This window comes from Ambystoma mexicanum, chromosome 13, assembly GCF_040938575.1.
Source record: "Ambystoma mexicanum isolate Mex_15411 chromosome 13, UKY_AmexF1_1, whole genome shotgun sequence".
Lineage (NCBI taxonomy): Eukaryota > Metazoa > Chordata > Amphibia > Caudata > Ambystomatidae > Ambystoma > Ambystoma mexicanum.
Window position 1 is genome coordinate 441851319 of NC_090938.1, and position 17699 is coordinate 441869017.

Consider the following 17699-nt stretch of genomic DNA (forward strand, 5'->3'; position numbering starts at 1 on the left):
TCAGTGCGTCCACGTATCTTCTCTCTTTAGTGGAATCACTCTGCATCTGTAAGACTTCACTTATAGTTCTTCCATGTCCAATGGTGTCTGCAGGCACATATCTACCGCATCAGTTCGAGGATACATTCAATACGGTTGTCTGAGTGCATAACATCTCTCATACCTTCAATGTGGTATTTAGATGATACAAAGTTTCAAACACAGTGCTCTCTTGCTGTTCTTCCAGTATGACAGGTGAGGGGGTGGACTCTATAAATGACGTGGACATCTGCCTCTCTACATTACCCCCTCTGGCCAAGTCCTCAACCACCTCCTCAATTTTCTTCACAGTGTGGTTTCTTCCGAATCCATATCTTTGTCAGCCCCTCAGGTCACCTGCATTCTTTATGTGTTCATCCACACTCCAAGTCATAGAGCAGCACTCTCCAGTCGATGAACAGAGCACCCAACATACCACATAGTTCTCATCCTTAGGATAGTAAAACTTTGTTCCTAGGGGTGCAAGAAGGCTTCCTTTCAGGTGCTTGCGGGTGGTGTTTTCGGTCTGTGTGTGTTTATCAGCCACAGCGTTCACATCAATCGTTATCTTCATTTCAACTGCTTACTTTGCTATCTTCTTGCATTGTCCTATAATTATTCTTATAAGACCGAATCCTAGCAACACTAACACTAGTATTGCTCCCAACATCTTAAATGCATTCGCCATTAGGTTGGAATCCACCAGAACAGAGACAAAAACCAGTCGTCGTCTTCGGTTTCATCTACTTCTTCCACCATTTTCATGTGCAGGGTTGACAACAGAGTTATAGCTTCTGTCAGGGTTCTATTTTCTCCGTCGTGGGCAGGTATGTATGTACAGTAGGAAGGCCAAATCTTGGCGCACACGCCTTCTTCCATTGCTGTAATTAAGTCTAGGACATACCTGTTTTGGAGGGTCATGAGTCTGATGGCCCACAATTCTTCTTTGATCTCATTAAATCCTTTTATTGTTGTGTTAATTGTTTGTAGCAGCTTCCACCTTGTGATTTGTGATCACTTGGCATTTGTTGTAGCTTGAATTCCTGGCATTAATGTGGCTAAATATCACTGCCGTCCTTCTAAACAATTTATGCTAATCTGGGATGCCATGATAAACTTCGATTAATTTTGCCGAAAAGTGATTTTCTCTCTTCTGTCGGGCGAAATTAAACAACCTTTTCTTTCTCTGGTGTGCATCCATTTTCAAAAAACTGTCTATGGGGAGGTCACTTTGAGGGATCACCAACGCAGTAACATGTGTTACCACCATAGAGCATATTCCTCCCCAATTCATAGGCAACTTCATGTAAGCTCTGGATCCACAGGCCCAATAGTGGTCCACCCGCACAGCAGTTCCTCCTTTCCTTCCTGGCACATCGATTATGTGTTTGCATCTTTTATTTTCTCCAACTTGGGTCTTACCACTGTTTCTGAAACACTGTGTTGCATTCTTCATTGGCAATATGGGTACAGTTCCTGCTTCATCTTCAACCCATGTCAATCATTTTTAATACTTGGCCCAGTCCTTAAGGGGTTCATCATTTACTACTTGCACTATCTTTACTGGTGCTGTCATTAATAAGTGTGCACCACGTCCCAACATTCCTTCTTCCCATCATGTACTGGTGGCTACTTATCCATATACCAGTAGCTGAGGTCTCTACCCGTATCCTGGCAATCCTGGTGTTTCCATTGTATCTGCACAATCCAGTCTCTTTTTGTTCAACAATCTTCATCTTTCCTCTAGTCAGACCACTTAATGAGTACAAGATCATTTTTCTCTTTGAACTTTGTTCTTTTATCATCTTCTGTGTTTTTTTTTATGTAAGCATCTTAATATGGGAATGTTCTTTTGGACAAACATTGTAGGGTTGCCTACATCCCTTCAAACAACGGTCCTTGTTGTTATATATACTGGCTCTACTCATGGCATAAGGGATGAGAGAGCACACATAGCAGCTCTCATCTTGTCAGATAAACTCCTACTTTCTCCCAACTTCACCCCTGTTCCCCGTCTTTCTTTAATTCCTTCCTGCTCACCTGGGGGTATCTCTTCCGGTTCTGCTCCAAATCTCCTTCTCCAGACCGCTTGCTCTCTTGTCTGATGATAAGACCTACCCCGAGAGGAAGCCACCCTGCCCCTCTAACTCGGGGCAAAGGGGGCCCCCGAACCGGGGTAGACCGGTGTAGGGGAAAAAGCCGAGCAGGCACAAAAAAACCCTTGTTGCAGGTCTTGTAGTAGAGGAGAGCCAGCAGGGAACCGGGCACAGAGAGAGTGCACGGGGAAAAAACACACGCTAGCCAAGACGAGGGAGAGGAAGAACGAGAAGGACGTGGTAGGCAATGAGGAGTGGAAGGAGAAGGTATGAGAAGGGAAGAGAAGCAAAGGGAGAGAACGGTGGCAGCAGCCACGGAACGGAAAACTGCAGCGTACCAACCCGGAGCCTGACGCGAAGGTTGCAATGCGCGGGCTTCCGGGTTGGATGACGTTAAATGGGCTCCGCAGAGGAGGGGCGGAAGACTAGACCGCTACATGCGGATGCCGGCAGCGTGACGGACGAATCAATGGCCGCCCCATCGCCAGCGTCTCCACAGCCGCCAACGGCGGCCGAGCGTGACACATCTGACATTCCTCTCTCCCACCTCACTCATATGCTGGTACCAGACGTTATTTTTTAAATGAGCTGACTTATTAAGATATGCATTTATATCTTGATAATCTTCTCCAGCATCTCTCTTAAGTCCATTAATTTGTTTGGAAATATCAAGGAAAATGTCACTCATGCTTTTGTTAGGGATAGAAACAGATGTCTCATTGTTGGACACATCATCGCTATTGTAAACATAATTTAATGAAATGCTAGAAGAATAAGGAAGTAAAGACTACACATTGTGCAAAATGTAACTACAAGAAATATTGCAAAAGAATTCATGCGCTTTACTGCATTTTGCGTATTAAGCGGTCTTCTTGCCAACACTCACAAAATTGAAGATTCCCATTCTCGTTTATCAACATTTAGCTCCTGTTACTTTTATAATAACCCCACCTTTTTATAACAGAAATTGTAATAATATTGCAATGATGATCTTAACGATAATAGGGTCTGTCTTAGGATTTCCGAAAAAGGTGATGAGGCCCAACCAGACATGGACTCCCTGCTCACTGTGCTCAGAGAGGCACAGCTTCACCTCACTGATGAGGCCCAACAAGGCTGAAACACATGTTGGGGTTGCTGTCAGTACTCTTGTTCAGAGAGGAATTGCCATAGCATTTCAGTGCTGGACTGCCCATTTGGGTAGGACAAAGACTGATATGCAAATGGATATTTCCCATCTGTGAAAGGTACAGTGAGCAAAAAGTGTGTGCTGCAAACTCTCATCTCAGAACAGGTTATCATGCCATGTTCTTTCTGGAGAGGAGCGCCTGCTACCTTTTTTAGAAATCCTTGTCAGTCAAGTCTGTTAGTATTTACCAGGGGTCTTCAACTTTTACGTTAGCAAGAGCCACTTGTTGTTGATGGCCAATAGTCAGGAGCTACTAGCGAGAACTATCGGATTGGGGGGATGGTCATAAACATGGGAATTTGTACCAATATTTCTTGGGGTTGTTGATTTCCTCTTTATTCAGAACGGAAAACATATGCATTCACTTTCTTTTCTATTAGAAACATCTTTATTTCATTAGTATTTATTAGTTACTATCCCATAAAAAGGCTATCAGAATGGTGGAAAGTGATCAGCTCATTCGTGTGAAATCTGACACTTCATGCTATCCACCAGTGCTATGTAATCTGGAGTGTAAAAAAGCAACATAGTCCTGTTACCCCTGCTGCTACCTTAGTCCAATAACCCATCACCTATAGATCCTGAGGGCTCCTAGAAACCGTGAAAATGGCAGCAGCATAGAAAAGAGTTTCACTCGTTTTAGTTTGAGGCAGAGCTGACTGACAGCAGGGGATGACATTAATGTTGGTGCTACCGCATTCCCCTGCTATACTAAAGTCTCTGCGAACCATGCCTGCTTCCGCCTGATAGAAAACAGGATACCATAGAAAGACAAACTACCCAGCGAAACCCTCTGAGGAATAAAACCCTGTGCTGGATTGAGATCGATGGTTTGTGGAGGAGATCACTGGACGATCCGATTATTCACTGGCTGGATTCTCTTTGGCAGTATCGGCAGCAAAAAGCCTAATAGCGAGAATGACACAGGTAAGTTTCAGAGTGTATGAATTCAGAGTGAAGGAAACAGCTATAAAGAAGAGCACCTGTAGCAGTGTGAAGATGTGAAAGACTTGAGATTGATTAGTAGAGATTCGGCAGGTTTTCCAGGAACTCGTGGCCAGCTTACTAGGAGTATCAAAGAAGAAAAAATAAATGTCGGGATCTGAATGAGAAGAGATTAGCTATTAGAAAGTCACCTACTTGATAGATTAGGTCTGTCAAGATTGAAGAATTGGTGGTCTGTTCAAATATGCTCAGAGCCGAGAATAACCTGATCCGAAGTAACAGAATCCTCTGGTAAGCTATAATGGTACAATGATTACTGCCCCATTAGAACTTGTGTGAGCCGGAATAAATAGAACCGATAAATCCCTGCTGTAAATACTGGCTTCCGAAAGTGTAAGGAGGAACGCCCGCGTAGAAGGGCGAGACCGAACGGTTTGAAGCGGTTAACAGCTGCGGGTGAAAGCGAATGGAGGTAGGATCTGGAAAGTGATGGGATCTAAGGAATACAAAGAATGTTAGCAGAGTGTCTAGCAGAAACAGGAAAATAGTTCCCCTAGAAAGCGCACTTACGAAGCTTCTCCAAACTGAGTAGCGATGCACAGGAACCCAGGCATAGCTTGCCTATATTCAGTCACATGACTGCACAGCAACATAGACTCTGGAAAGGATAGACCGGGCAGAGCATTAGAGCAGAGCGGGTCATCCCGGTGGCCATTACAGAATGAGATGAAGCTAATGCATACCGGCGCCTGCTATGGCGCCACCATGACCATCACCCATAACGAGTTGTGACAGTATGCCCCCCTCGCAGAGGTGGACTACCAGGCTTACTGGGATGGAGCCGATAAAATCGGCGAACCAAACGAGGAGCATGAACCCCGGAGGCCGGCTCCCAGGACCTGACAGCAGGTGAGTAGCCCTTCCAATCGACCAAAAATTCCAAACGACCCCTGAAGTATCTTGAGTCGCAGATGCTGGACACTTCAAATTCAGCACCCGCAGGGAGGTCACAGGAGGAGGACGAATAGAAGAATCCCTATGAAAAAACAATCAGAGACATCCACCTTTATCTGTGATAGGTGGAAAACAGGATGTATCCTGGACCAGGTAGGAGGAAGGCATAAACAAACCGCAGCTTCTCCAACCAACTGAACAATACGGAAGGGACCAAAGTAACAGGGAGACAACTTTGAAGGAACCAGGTGACGGGATAAAAAGTGAGATGCCAGCCAGACAAGCGTCACCCACAGTGAGCACAGGAGCAGGCGTTCGCCTCCTATCCGGATAACGTTCGGCACGGTCCTGGGCCTCCTGAAGAGCCTGTCTGGCCATGGGCTGACGACGATGAATATCCACAATTAGAGCATCAATGCCAGGAAACCTGGTAGCCGATGGCACAGTAGAAGGGAGAAAGGCAGTGTGAAACCCATAAGTACAATTGAAGGGGCTGGCTTGCAGTGAACTGTGAGGGGCATTATTATAAGCAAACTCTGCAAGGGGAAGCAATTCCACCCAATCATCTTGTGCAGCAGACACAAAACAACATAGATACCCTTCAGGGTCTGGTTCAACCTCTCCGTCTCTCCTTTGGTCTGGGGGTGGAAACCCGAACTTAAAGTCCATTGGATGTGCAAAAGAGAACATAGCTGCTGCTGGAATTTAGAGGTGTATTACAGACCACTGTCAGAAATACTAGTGTCCGGTAGTCCGTGATGGGTGAAGATTTCAGAGATGAAAATACCAGCCTTCTGAGATGCTGTGTGCACCTGTCACGACCACTAGGCCAACCCGGTCACAACCGGAGCATTAATTGGCTTGCTGCTCCCATTCCTCTACTATGCAGCCATCGCATAGGAAGGCCGTGAGTAGTGCAAGGCCAACAGAGACCAGTAGAAGCAAATGAAGGGAGTATGGACACTGTCTTGGCGCCTTTGGCACCAAGCTCATGGTTAGACTGTTAAATGAGCTAATTTCTGTTCTCCTAACATGGCTGACTCACTAGTTCCTGGGTTTCAATCCATGTGCTCTAGTGTTTAGAGGTGTTTGGGTGTGGCTGCCTATATAAGCCACACCCTGCATCTGGAGCCTTGCTTCGCGTAATTCTGCAGCAGCAGCATGATGCTCACCGTGACCTGTGGGAAGAAACATCAAGAGCATGTGGCTTACCTGCATCAAGCATTCAGCATCCATGATCTGTAACTGAGTCCACAGCATCCTGAACACCCATCCGGCGGTGAACCATCATGAGTAAGGAATCGAGGGCTGAATCGTGCATCAAGTGCAGCGCAAACGTACAAACCTGGAAAACTGCAGCCCGCATCAGCGCGAACAGAAGCTTGCAGAAGGAAGAAGAGAAAGAGACTTTAAAAATTAAAGTAAGCATACGCCGCCATACCACGCAGAGAAAGCAGCGCAAGCAAACTTACGTCAGCTGTTTGAACGCCCATCCATGTGAACGAAAACCTGCAGAAGGAAAGATAGAGACATTTATTAAACAGTGCAATTCCATACGCGCACAGCATAATTTGCAGCAAAAGGGAAATACTTACATCTGCATCGCTGCAACACTGCGATCCACAGCATTCCATCCCAACAAGGCCCAACCTACGAAAAAGACAAAGCAGAGAGTGAACTAAGATAGAGGAAAAAACGCTGCACCAAGGTGGCACAAAGGTTGTGACACAAGAACGACTAGCACTGCAACATTCAACAAGCCAGCACCGCAACTGGACTGGGTCTGGCTCTCATTTCCGAGTCAATGAAATAACGGGACTTGGACAACCGAAAAGCACCAACATTGCGCCCCTGTCAAAGAGCAGGACGGAGAGCCCACCTACTAATACAATCAGGTGAGCAGCAGTTAATGGGGAGAAGGGGAAGGAGGGGGTGAAGTTACCGGGAGAAGAGGCTGAGAGTGCTCCCGCTATGTTTTAATTCCTATTCCCTTGCTGTAGGGTTTGTGCCACGAAATCGAGTCGGGGAGGAGTGAGGACAGGAAAAGCACAGATCCCAGCACCCAGTATCTAGGCTCCGGACACCCCGGCAGAGACAAGATGAGCATAACAGAACCCCAGGTAGAGGAGAGAAATATGCCATTTTCGTGAAAAAATCAATTTGTGTTTGTATTTTATTGTTTTATATAGTGCCTTAATCCATTGTAACCATATTTGATGTGTGATTATCTGATACAGGAAGGTCTACAACAAAATCAGTAGAAATCACCTGTCAGGGTTTAACAGGAATTGGCATTTGTGATAGCAACCTTAGAGGAAAAGATCGCAGAGTTTTCGATTGTAGACAGATTGGGTAGGCAGTTACATAGTCTTTGACGTCCTGTCATAAAGAGGGCCACCAAAAGTGTCTCCAAATTAATTGCACCGTGGCAACGACCCCTTGGTGACCAGCAGCCCGAGAATCATGGCACTTGTGTGGCACTTCCTGCTTTAAGTCATCTGAAGGAACCAAGACACATTGTCCATGAAAGAAATCTCTTCTTTCTTGAAAAAGCCCATGGGTTTGTTGTAACTCAAGCATTTATCTTGATTGAAGAAGGGTAGATTGCTTTATTTTCTGCAGAAAGTCTGTGATAGCGTCTATGAATGTTGAACGAGGAAAAATGATCTCTGAATGAAACGTGGGTGTGTGGAGATCTTTCCGAGAAAGGGCATTGGCCCGTAAATTCGGATGTCCAGGTAAAAAGGTGAAACGGATGTTGTAGGGGGAGAAGAAATGAGCCCAGCGTGCTTGTCGACTGTTAGTTGTTTGTGCCTGTTGCAGAACCTTCAGATTTTGATGATCCTTGCGTACTTCTATAGGTTGGGATCAACCCAGGAGTAGGTGTCTCCACTCCTCAAAGGATCGTTTGATTGCTAACAGTTCCTTTTCTAGGACTGAGTAATGAACTTCGGAGGAGTTCAATGTCTAGGATAGATATGCTACGGGCATTTCCACTCAGTCTGCTATTTCCTGAAGTAACACCGCTCCTGATGCATAGTATGAGGCATCTGTTTCCAAAATAAATCTCTGGCTTTAATCAGGAGTCACTAGTATGGGAGCAGTGGTAAACAACTTCTTCAAGTCATCAAATTATTTCTGACTTGTGAGTCCCAGGCGAAAGGCACCCCTTTCTTCAATAGTTTGGTGAATGGTAGAATAATCTCAGAAAAACAAGGAATTCATTTTCTATAAAAATGTGCAAACCCAACAAACCGTTGAATTTCTTTAACGTTAGTGGGAGGAGGCCAATCTAGAACGGCAGTGACCTTGTGAGGATCCATTGATACTCCTTCAGCAGACAAAACAAATCCTAAGTATGTTACATGGGATTGATGGAATTCACATTTCTCTATCTTGCAATATAACTGGTTGGATTGTAACCGGTCTAACACTATCTTGACATGCCGAATGTGTTCCTGAGTGTTTGGGGAAAAGTTCAGAATATCAAAATATATAACTACAAAATGTAGTAACACATCCACGAAAAGGTGGTCCATAAACCTTTGAAAGATTGCTGGAGCATTGCAGAGACCGAACGGCATGACATGATATTCGTAATGTCCAAAGGGTGTCTGAAGCAGTCTTCCGTTCATCTCCGGGAACTACACGAATAAGGTGATAAACTCCTCGGAGATCCAATTTAGTGTAAACCGTGGCACCTGTTACTGCTTCAAGTATGTCGGTTATCAAAGGCATTGGATATTTATCTACTACTGTGATCTTATTCAATCCCCTGTAATCAATACAGGATCGCAACACATCTGTATTTTTCTTAGGAATAAAAAACAGAGATGCACCTGCGGGTGAGGTGGACTCGGAGATTAGGCCATTTTGTAAGTTGCTCAGAAGGTATTCTTTAAGAACACTATTCTCCTTTTGGGGTAACATGTACATTCGTCCGAATGGGATAGTTTATCCGGTATTAATTCTATATGACAACCATCTCGTCGATGAGAAGGGAGCGTGTAAAACTGAGGAGTGAAGAATACCTGAGTATACTGAGAATTTTCTTCTGGAATGCCACCTAATGGTTAATGATTGTAGTGGTTCCTTGTGACGACTGTGGTTGCAGCAGAATATGGTGTGTTTTCTGTGGTTGCATAGCATTTATCTGATACTGTGTGTGATCTTGGGCATAATACTCCAGTGGTTCTGTATTATACTGTGAAAAATATCCCATCCCCCCTCTTGGAACCCCCTCAACTTCTACATGTTTTTGACATATGTCCCATCGTCCCACAATTCCAGCACTGCTGTGGCTCTCCTCTGTTAAATCCACCGTCCCATGAGGGTTGTGAAATCTGCCTCCTCGTCCTCTAGATCAATTCCTTCTACCAAGGGACCAAAAACTGTACCCACCCTGCTCTTTGGAGTTCCCTACATTGATTGACTGTGTAGGCGGCAACTCTTGTATAACCACTTCTTCACCGCTCGTCAGTACTGGTGCTTCTATAGCAGATTTTGACACATTTTTCTGAACTAACCTTGCTTCCTCCAGCTTCCTATTCTCAGCTTTATTCTTATTCTTCTCTTATAACAATCGACAATGATGTACGATAGTCGGCTGTATTTCTGGCCATGTCTTTGCTTCTATCCCTACCTGTTTTTTGATCTTCCTTTGCACTGGCTCAGGCAGTGCCTGTCATAAAATATGATAAAATAATGCTGCAGTCTTATACCACGGTTCCCTCATCTCAAGACGCCAATGTTCTTGAATCTCCTGAATACAAGTAACAGGGTCTTCCTTCTCACACATTTTCCATGTCATAATCATGCCCATGTCTGATATGTCAGGATATTGTACTTTAAGTGCCTTCTATATGTCTGCTCTGCAGTTATTAAATTGCGGTCCATCATGTGTTATGTTTTGTGCTGTTACACTTGCATATTCTGCTCATCTCCAAATATCATCAGCTCTCGCCTCTAGGATAGCTGATAGTAGGCCTTTTATGTCACCCACCGCTAATGTCATCCCTACTGTCAATCTTTCTAATACATAAATCATTTTTCCAAATCCTGAAGACAAACTGGATAATTTACATTTCAAATTATCCTTATCCATCTGCGGCCACAGTATATATTGTGGTCGCCCTCCCAGCCCTGTCCTTGCGCTCTCTCATTTTCTTCCCTTTCTTCATCTGACATCATTATACCCCAAATGTGACTGTTATCCCTTTCCTCGTCATCAAGATATAGTCTGCTCAGGGACAGCACTCTAGGCTTGTCCATCATTACACCATCCAATCTACCTCTTGTTTCTCTCGGTGGAGATCCTTCGATACTCCCACTAGTCCCATGACTGACTTTTTTCCTCATCTGCCTATATAGTTCCTCAATACTTTTCCCTATGCTTTCTGCCTCATGCTCATCAGCACATGGCGGTACTCTAGGTATCTATTGCAGCCCCCTGCGGGGCTGTTGTGACCTTCACTCTTCCTCCCGTCGTTCTAGTTCTTTGACTGGTATTACACATCTATTAACAATGTGGTCTATTTCGTCATCCCTTTGTACTCTACTCCTTTTCATTTCCTTTTGTTCCTCTTCTTCCCATCTTCTCATCTCTCTCTTCTCTTCCGCTTCCCTTCTTCTGTTTAACTTTCTTTCAATCTTTGTATTTCTATTTCCTCTTGCTTCTTCTTCTCCCCATCTTTTTTCTCTCTCTCCTTTACCTGCTCTGTGTACCTTCTTCGTTCTTCCTTTAGCTTCCTCTCTTTTTACTTCTCTTCTTTGTATGACCTTTCTCGTTCCTTTTCCATTCTTTCCTTTTCCTCTCTTTCTTCTTTCTTTGACATCATCAACACACTTTCTGTCTAATTTGAGTACTATCTGTCCTCCCATCCACTCATTCTGTACAATTGTCACTTCACTGGCTCTATCTATTGCTCCTTTTTCTCTCTTGGTCTCTTCTTATAACTCTCAACCTGTCCCTTCTTTCACTACTCCCTTCATATTTACTATGACCATATATATATTTGCATTCTTTAATCTTACTTTCTTCTGTACTATCTTCACTACTATAGACAGGGGTGCATATATCGGATTAATATACCCTGCTGCTGCTTTTGGTTCCGTTAGAGGATAAAATACCTGTTTCTCATTGGTCGTACTATTGTCCTCAGATGGAGAAAGAAGAGCCGAGGGCATTGTGCCATCCCCTTCATGCTGTTTAAGCATCCACTCCTTCTCAGGCTGATCTTCTTTCTCGCTCTGATAAATTTTCCATAGCTCTAAAATAGCTAACATTTTTTAAAAAACTTTTTCCCTGTTACGCAGCATGTAAGGATGTCATGTTTTGCAATACTGTTCTTGATAGAGAACCCTCTTGAGGCCAAGGCATGAACATTTTGTCTGCCATGCCTTTTACCCATTCAGCATGATATTTCCTAATCTTAGGTGTGTACCTCTGTAATGTTTTGCACAGGGGTAAAGTAGGAGTGTCCCCCATAATGACAAGTTATTTTTAACTGTTAATACTTACCAGATCTTTTATTGTGCTATTACTTTAATCAATTAATATTATCTCAACATTGTTATTTCCTTTTTTCACACAACTTTATAAGTCACAACAATCAATTCAGGCAAGCACCATCAATCTCTGCCCATATCACAAACAATAGTCTTCAAAAAACATTTTCAAACCTACACAATCATATTCTCTTTGCTTCTTCATTACAATTCTATCAATTCTCACTATCCTGTTGTTTTATTATTGACAATCAAAGAATCTTATCTTGCTATATTTTTTCTAAACTACTACCCTCCTGTGATTGGCTCCAATCACTTCTTTTTAGGGTCAGATAATCAGACACATTTTTACTATCATTCTATATTTCATAAACAAAAACGAAATTATTAAAACTAAAAAAAAAACAAGCGTCTTTTCTCAAAAAGGTCAACTTTTTACACAAACATCTTCATAAAACCCCAAGCAAATGTGCATTACAAATTCTACGATCTTCTTCTATACCTCCCGAGTAAAAGTATCTTGTCTACATTTTACCCCATTTTGGAGTGTGAAACACATCCTTCATATTGGCCTTGCCTCAGGAATCTCTAATCTTAAAACTCCATCTTGGAGTGTGATGTGTTTTCTTGGACATTTGACTTGTTAGCAGCACGTAAGCAATGAAACCCAGGTGCAAGGGAACAACCCCAGGCAACTGCCTCTCTTAGCTAATTAACCTACCATCACTCATTAGTTAGGCCCTAAGCCAAGGCTTCTTCATTGTAGTTGACCTTACTAACTGTTCTCTTCCTCTGAACTTTAAAGGGAGTGAATGTACATTGCTATCTTCGTCTGTAGTTTTATGACTAGGCCTTGTTTTCTGGTCCTGAATAATCTGTGAGGAAACCATGATTTTGTCCATTCCGCCTTTCCATTTAATGCTATTTGATTCAATTACATTGAGTTCTATTACTCTCCTTGGCCGCTGGGTAGACTTGGTTACTCCATTCTGCATGTGCTTTCTTCATCTTCAATTGACCAATACTTGGCACTCGCAAATGTTCACTCCTATACTGAATCTAAGAGAAATAGGTCTTGCGCACATAGCTTATCCTTTTCGACTCCTTGTGAGCCATGTAGTTGCTTTTTGCTGTGGCATCCTTGATCTTGAGCGATGCAAATACCCTTTGTTCTTGCATGAATCTGTATTGCAGTTCCTGTATGCTCTGCAGACTTGGTCTTTCACCTCTCTAGGCTTCTCGCTTCCTATTTTATGATGCTGGTGTCCTTTTTTTCAACTTGTCCGCTTTACCTGCACTCTATTTCCTACTTTAGCAAGCTTCTATTTTGTCTTATCCACCTTGCGTTTCTGCGTATATGTATATACATCTACTATGTCTATTATTACTTATCTTCTTAGTGTATATGGTTTTCTTTACATTCCCAAATGTGTTTACTTCATCCCTTCAATGAAGTCCTCATTGTTTAGATATCCTGTTAAAAACCAGAAGGTGTTTCACTGTCCAAACCCCGTGGATCCCTTGCTCAGGTGGCCAGAGCACGGCCATCACCTTTGGATCCAGACCCTGCCCGGGACAAGTGCGGGAGGATCACCTGAGTGAGAGGTCCTCAGGGAGTGGGGCAGAGACACCTGACGGCGAGATGCGGTATCCCCCTTCTTGCAGTTACCCACAATTGCACAACCCCTCTACCATTTTTGGACATTTCCAAACACACAACATCAGGGCATCATCACATAAAACTGCGAAGAAGAAGAGACGATGGAGATTAGTAAAGATTACTGGTATAAAACACCTTACGACACAGAGGAAAGACTACCACCAACCACCCTCATGTTATCCCGCTAATGCGATCAAGCACTTAATTGTAATTACTTACAGCTGACAACACTTGACTGTCCCAGGCAGCATAAAAGGCGGAGCAGGAAAGCACACTTTGAGTGCATTGGGGATGCTGGAAGGTGCAAGAAGCCAGAGGAAGACCAAAATAGTTGTAGAGACCCTGGGAGACCACCCTGACACTGGCCCTGTGAGTTCAGAGGAGACTGCACTGTGGACAGGGGACTGTACCTCCAGAAGGCAAGACCATGCTGCTGGGGTTGCCTGGCAGTGCCCACAGCAAGACTCCCGCCCCCTGGGCCAGGCATGCAAACCCAGGTCTCTGAGGGCCAGGTGGAGAGACCCTGACCTCAGATCAACATCCCCTGTTGGCTCCTGCAGCTCCCAATGCCAGAAAATGCCATTTTGGGGACCAGTGAATTGGAAGCGAAATTGCCCAGTGCATTCTGGGACTATGAGCCCCTAAAACCTATTTTTTTGTGAATTGAATTTTGAAAGGAGGCTCGAGCCCGGCTGAGGGAAGAATTCTTAGTGAACTGTGAATCGTGAAGGAGACTTCAACCAGACTGAGGGAAGCCTTCGATGTGAACTGTGCTGCATGAGGGAAGGCTCGAGCCAGCTGAGGGAGCCTTCATTACAAACCTTGCCAAACAAAGCAGCACCAGTAAAGACAGCACAGCCGGTGAGTCGGAGTGACTGAACTTTGGGAGGCTAAGAAAAGATACCATTCACAGAGTGGTCTGGCACCATTAGGTATCCAACTGATGCTGCATGTGAGAAAAAGGAATATTGAGATTGAAGTGGTCATGCAACGGGTCAAGCTAAACCCTGTGCACATTCGAAAGTCTTTGAGAGTATAATGTACACCACTATCCATCCGAGCCCATCTGAGGGGGACTGATCGGGAGAAAGGAAGGGATCTGAGCCCAGATGAGGGGGCTCCGGGGTGAACTGTGAGTCACCCGAGAAAGAATTCTCTGAATAATGTTTTGAAAGGGATCTGAGCCTCGAAGAGGGGTATCCAACATTGAAGGGGATCCAGGGCGAATACCCAAATTGAAAATTGATAAAAGAAAAATAACGTTTATGTGTTGTTTTGCGTACACCAGGCCCTCTGAGTCAAGAGACATGCAATGAGCAAAGCGACTTGGACACAGGAGGTCCTGAACTGTGAAAATAGAACTGTATCCACATGCCACAGAAGACAGAGTGTATGTTTGGCTCGAGTGAACCCGCCTTGCCCTGTGCTGAAAACGTGGGGAAGGGATGCCAAAGGCCTTATCATCCTGACTTATCATTTTGTGAACACGTCTTTCTTTTTAATGAACTTCACCCCACACTATTTGTAAATTAGTAGTAAGAATTGGCACTAGGTTTTTTTAGAGTATAGGCCCTTTTATGTTGACAAGACTCCACTGGGACTGCCTTCTTTATTATTTGATGCTCGTAGCTTGCTGCAATATTTAGATTTAGATAGGTGTTTATCATACCCTTGTGAGACACCAACATTCCTTTCTTCTCAGGATTTCACATGCACAATTTCTCAGGTGATTTATTGTTCACCTAGAGTCCCCCTCCGCGGGGCTTTGACCCACTTCTCTCAGGATTTTCACATGCCAAATTTCTCAGGTGATTTACTGTTCACCCCAGGTCCCCCTCTGCCGGGCTCAAACCCACTTTAACACAATTTTCTTAATTGATCTCCCTCGATCGTGCTTGGGCCATTTTTATCTAATTTTCCATTCTTTCCTTTGCTATATCAAAAATCGAAGACTTTCGATTGTGCGCAGGATTTTCGATTCACAAAATCTTTCTCTTTACAATTCTTTACTTTCACTTCTGCCACCTCTCAGCTGGACAATTTACGGGGACCATTGATTGAGCAGGCACGCGGTGCCGGACCAAAGATATTGTATCTTTTCAAAGTTCAAACATTCATCAGCAGTTCAACTTTACTTGCGCCTTTCATCACACACATTTTAACAATGTTCATTCCAGCGCTTGGCATACAATGTTTCTGCTTGCAACCTTGGCTTCAACACAGATCAGTCTTGTATTGGTCTCCCCAACTCACCAGCTGTGTTGATTTCTCTGTCGCTACTTTGTTCTTGGAGAAAGGACAGTATCACAGCGGCTGCAGCTTCTCCCCAACTCAAATAGTCATGTAGGAGGTACGCAGATACCTCCGACACACAATGCAGAATTCTTCAGACTTGTCTCTGGGCCTTAAGGTGTCCAAGTTCGGGATCTCTTGAACATAGCGGTTTCATTCCAGAACGGTCAAGGGAATTTCCCTACTTGCAAACCCCTCGTCGTTTGCCATCTTTCATCCCTCATTCAGCTGCAGACTCCAAACTGCTGTTTCCTTGTGTGATTTGCCTCGCTCAGATTGCGCTTTCGTGCTCTGCCTTTTATCCGTGTGGTGAAGCTTAATGGAAGTCAGGTGTGAGTGGCGGTCAGTAATTGCCTGACCTCACCTGACCATTGTATTGGGACACGTCAGGTATACTGCATGGGTGTTAGTCTGTTTTCTCCCAGAGTGGGCTGTCCGTGTGAATGTGGTTGTGTTGGAAAAGGGGGTGGGTAGAGTTCCTACGTATCCTACCTCTTAGGATGGTATAGAGGTGTTACAGGGAACGGGATACAGCATCTCGCCATTCAGTGTCCCACTCCCTCTCCCCGAATACCCCTCACGCAGGTTATACTCCTGCACTGGTCCACCCCCAGGAACTGGATCCAAAAGCGATAGCCGTGTCCTGGCCACCTGGATGACAGATCCCCAGGGACTAGTGGGTGAGACACCTTCTGGTTTCTCACAGGTACAGCATGACCGTCCACAGGCATGGTTTATTTTCACCTTGGTCCTAGGCACATATTTAAATAAGATATAAGAACTCACGACCTAGCCTGGGATTGACATTCAGGGCTTGATACTATCGTTACCAATGGCCACGTAATCGTTTTTCTATTTGGGGTGATTTCTGCAGGCACTGTACTGTTCAAGAACAGTTTAGGGGACCACATTAGTTGATATAATTGCTAATTGATATTGGACTGTCTACAGAAAGGATTTAAACACGCATGTGTCAAATTATGCTGCACTAACATTGTGCTTTTATGTTATTTGTATCTGTCTCGCTTTCTTTCTTTACTTTTTTGAGGTCGGTTCTATTAAAAAAAATATGTAAACATTGTTAGAGACTTGCTCCAATGTATTTCTTATGAACTAAACACAAACACTAAGGGCCTCATTACACGGATGGCGGAGAACCATGGCGCTATTAGCGCCATAGCGCCATGGTTCATGCCGGTAAAATACCGGCACCGACTTGGCGGAAAGGGGAATTACCGCCCCATTCCAAGGTTGGCGGGGCGGTAATTCCCCCTTCCACCATTGCCCTTCCCCATTCCCATTTTTGGCCCATAGGGCTCAATGGGAATGGGGAAGGCGCTAATTACGGTACCGCAAATTGCGGTACCGTAATTAGCTCCCTGGGTCCCTTTGCGGGTTGGTTTTTAACGCCTGCAAAAAGCAGGCGTTAAATCCCCCAACCCGCAAAGGGACCTCGTAGTAAGGAGGTAAGGATTTACCGGTACCAGTATTTTACCGGTACCAGTAAATCCTTACCGCCATCCGTGTAATGAGGCCCTAAGTGTATAAGACACACTTGCCATTGTTCAGCCTTGAAGAGGACCAAGAAGGGGTTGAAACTCATGTTCGCTAGAGCAAGGACTTGTTTTTTATCATGTATGGCTAGGGCAAGTACTTGGATTGTGGCTGAAACTCTATTAATACACACCTATGTAATATTAAAACCACTGTGGAAACGAGCACAGGATACACGCATAGTTTTGGGTGTGTACGTACATCTGTATTATCCTTGAACAGACCTGTCCTATCAAACAATGATGCCCTGTTGTTGTACGAGAGAACCTCAGTCACAGGGCCACGAAATGACTAGGTTCTCCTTAACACGGCCACCTTTCTGATGCTGTTTCACTGAAGAGAGAAATCATGTTTGGTGGTGGGCTTTGTGCACTGGGTAATGTACACATGGTTAATAGTTGGAATGATAAAAGTGTGGGAGGGTGCTACATCCAAATAATATTCCATACTAGATCTCGCTTTAGGGTAGAGACAGCTGTGTCTC